This window comes from Benincasa hispida, unplaced genomic scaffold (assembly GCF_027475165.1).
Source record: "Benincasa hispida cultivar pf3 unplaced genomic scaffold, pf3_genome.v1.1 HicScf125, whole genome shotgun sequence".
Lineage (NCBI taxonomy): Eukaryota > Viridiplantae > Streptophyta > Magnoliopsida > Cucurbitales > Cucurbitaceae > Benincasa > Benincasa hispida.
Window position 1 is genome coordinate 49,726 of NW_028325576.1, and position 3,437 is coordinate 53,162.

The 3,437-nt window shown below is 31.1% G+C and overlaps 1 non-coding gene across 1 annotated transcript; it reads right to left on the reverse strand.

The window, feature by feature from the left end:
* Window positions 1-2,557: 2,557 nt before the first annotated feature.
* On the reverse strand, window positions 2,558-2,644 carry TRNAS-GGA (transfer RNA serine (anticodon GGA)). Its single transcript has one exon. It is a non-coding gene; the product is annotated as a tRNA-Ser (tRNA).
* Between the last annotated feature and the right edge of the window lie 793 nt (window positions 2,645-3,437).

Here is a 3,437-nt window from a genome sequence, read left to right on the forward strand (position 1 = left end):
CTTAGTAGGTTTCCATACCAAGGCTCAATCTAATTAAGTCCGTAGCGTCTACCGATTTCGCCATATCCCCCTCTTTGAAGATTAGTATTCGCAATATGATGTCCCTTGCCGATTTCTTCATTTGTATTATAACTGAACCACTGAAGTCATTAGAAAACGCGATTCCGTCAATTGAAAAGTGTTTCCTCCTATTGGATTATCTTTGTGTTATCGTTCTTTCATCTCTCTCTATCGAGACCCGTATTTGGTCCGATCCAAAATGATTCTATCATTTCTGTATCTGCAATTCAATATAATTCAATATAGATAGATATATAGACATATATATCTGTCCCTCTTTCTATTTTTTTCTTAGTAAAATTTTGAATACTTAAACGGTCGATTCTTTTTTTCGTCTTAGCTTCCACCTTTTCGAATGAAAACAGAGAAATGCTTCATTATCATCTCAATTACATTTAGTTGGTTTGGATTGCACCTTTTCATTTTATTTTTTTTTATTTATTCTTACCCTACCCTTAGGGCAGATCCTCTATAACATAACTAAAAATAACTTTATTATTCAATAAATTATTTAATATAGTATATGATTATTATATTAATAGAATAGCCATTAACCAATTATTCTATAACCCATTATATTATATAATATATTTATATTATTATTATATTATATATATAATTTATAATTATATTATATAAATATAAAATAAATATAAGAAATTTCAATATCAATAGAAAATATAATATAAAAAGAAAAAATCAAAATTATGTAATGAAATATTGTAATATTTTCATTTCATTTAAATAGACCGACATTCAAATAGCATAGTAAAAAAAAATAAAGAAAAGAGTAAATAATTAAAAAATCAAAAATCAAAATAACCAAAAATCAGAAAAATAATAAGAATTTTAAATGTCATTTAAATTCAAAAACAAAAATTTGCTATCTAATTGAGATTAACACATTAATTATTGATACACATCCATTTGATAAATAGATCAAAATTTTCTAGCGCTATATTCTATTAATGAAATTAGATCCTATATTCATATTAATTAGGAATAGTTAAGATCTCATTAATTTAGTAAATTACTATGCATGTAACATTTCTGTTATGTGAGCCCGCTTAGCTCAGAGGTTAAAGCATCGCATTTGGTCATCGATTCGATTCTGATAGCCGACTTTTCTCTATTTATTTGATTTATCAATTATGTCAAAAATCAAATAAATAGAAAAACGACATCTTACCCTTTTTTCAAAGGTCACCGATCTATCATGTCGTAGGAACTTCCCTTTATGACTAAAGGAGAGGTTCTATTTCTGTAGAACAAATCAAGAATCAAGAAAGGAACTCTTATTTTTTTATATCATTTACATATACAATAGGATCCGGATATTGATCCAAGTCATCTAATTATTCTTTGTTTTGTAGTACAATACTTTACCGGATTTCGCTTCATTTATCATATTTATCATTTAGTTTAGTTTTAATTTAGGTTTATGAAATTTACATAAAATAAAAATAAGAAGTCTTTATATCACGTTACAGAGGACCTCGTTTCAAAAAAATATGCCGTCTGGGGGCTTTACCGGGACTAACTAGTAAAAGGCCCAAAACCAGAAACGATCTTAGAAACCAATCGCATTTCGGTAAAAATCTCAATATCGTATTCGTTTAGAAGAAAAACAAAAATAGCTTTTACATTATGTCTTACAGTAACGACAATTCTTAAATACGTTCGTATCGCGGAAAAGCCAAAGGATTCAACGTTCAAGTATTTACTACAAATTACTTGAAATGCGTTAGGATAACATCCTTTTTCGGATGTGGTATGGCTTCCCCCCCCCCCGCCCCCCCCCCCCCCTTGCGACCCCCCATACCCCCCCCCCCCCCCCCCCCGGGGGGGGGGGGGGGGGGGGGGGGGGGGGGGGGGGGGGTCCCGAAACCCCCACGACTATTCCTCAAGCTCGACAATTAGTTAATCATAGACATATTTTAGTTAATGGTTCTATAGTGGATATACCAAGTTATCGGTGCAAACACCGAGATATTATTACAGCAAAGGATGAAAAAGAATCGAGAGCACTGATTCAAAATTATTTTGATTCATCCCCCTCAAGAATTGCTAAAACAATTGACTCTTCAGCCATTGCAATATAAAGGATTAGTCAATCAAATAATAGATAGTAAATGGGTCAGTTTGAAAATAAATGAATTGCTCGTTATAGAATATTATTCTCTTCAAACTTAAACCTAACTAAAAAACAAGGGTTTGGACAATTTCGTCCTCCCCTTCGCCGAAGTCTAAGTAAAGAGACCGAAGGAAAGTAAAGTAACGTTTTGATCCGGAAATTTTTCTATCATTCATGTATCATTGAGCGGGAGGGGGATTTTCATCTCTTGTCCATTCTTTCCAGTCTTTTCGTTTCCGTACCACAAAAATGAAAAATTCGAAATAGATAATCTATATCCAAGAAAGGTCTAACCGTTGGAATAATAGTATCCATTGTTATTTGATTTGATACATTGTGGTCAGTAACATTGTTGAATTAGTACGGAAAGAGAGGGATTCGAACCCTCGGTAAACAAAAGCCTACATAGCAGTTCCAATTCTACGCCTTCAACCACTCGGCCATCTCTCCTACAGAATGATTATGGCCCAGAAACCGAGTTAATAGTGAGTCATTCATATTCAATTTATTTTTGATAGGCACGTCCAACCAATTCTAACAATAAAAATAATTTTTTTTAAACTATGTTTAATGAATACTTTTAGTTCATGATTCTATTTAGTTTTTTAAACTATGATTCCATTTTTTTTTATAAAAAATCGACTTTTGCAGTTTCCAATTTTTTACCAACAACTGTTTATCCCATACATAGATCTAGTTAAAATTTATGAATCATAGAATAATTATTCGATTCTTTTTCCTCTTTGTATCATAATAATTCAATTAAAAAAAAAAAAAAACTACTTCTAGAATTACCCCCATGTGTAAGATAAATTAAATTCTTTTTTTCTTCAACTTCGTTGAAATCAGAATAGTTCTCTTCATTCTGATCCTACTACATTTGGATGAAATTTAACCGGATTGAAATATTTCTTCTGTTTTATTGATTCCTGTGAACTCAAAAAGAAACAATTTGAATATATTGAGTGGGATTTTTTATTTTAATGAATCCGTTTTTATTTTATGTTATTTCGTACTATGCAATTCCTTTTTTTGTGGGATCATTTTCTTGCAAGAGGTAATTAAAAGAAATTATAGAATTGGGTTGTTATCGATGCCTAGATCTGATGGGATAAATGAAAATTTTATTGATAAGACCTTTCAATTGTAGCCAATATCTTATTACGAATAATTCCGACAACTTTCAGGGAAAAGAGGCATTCACCTATTACGGAGATAGTGCGATTTGATTTTTTTTTCAATT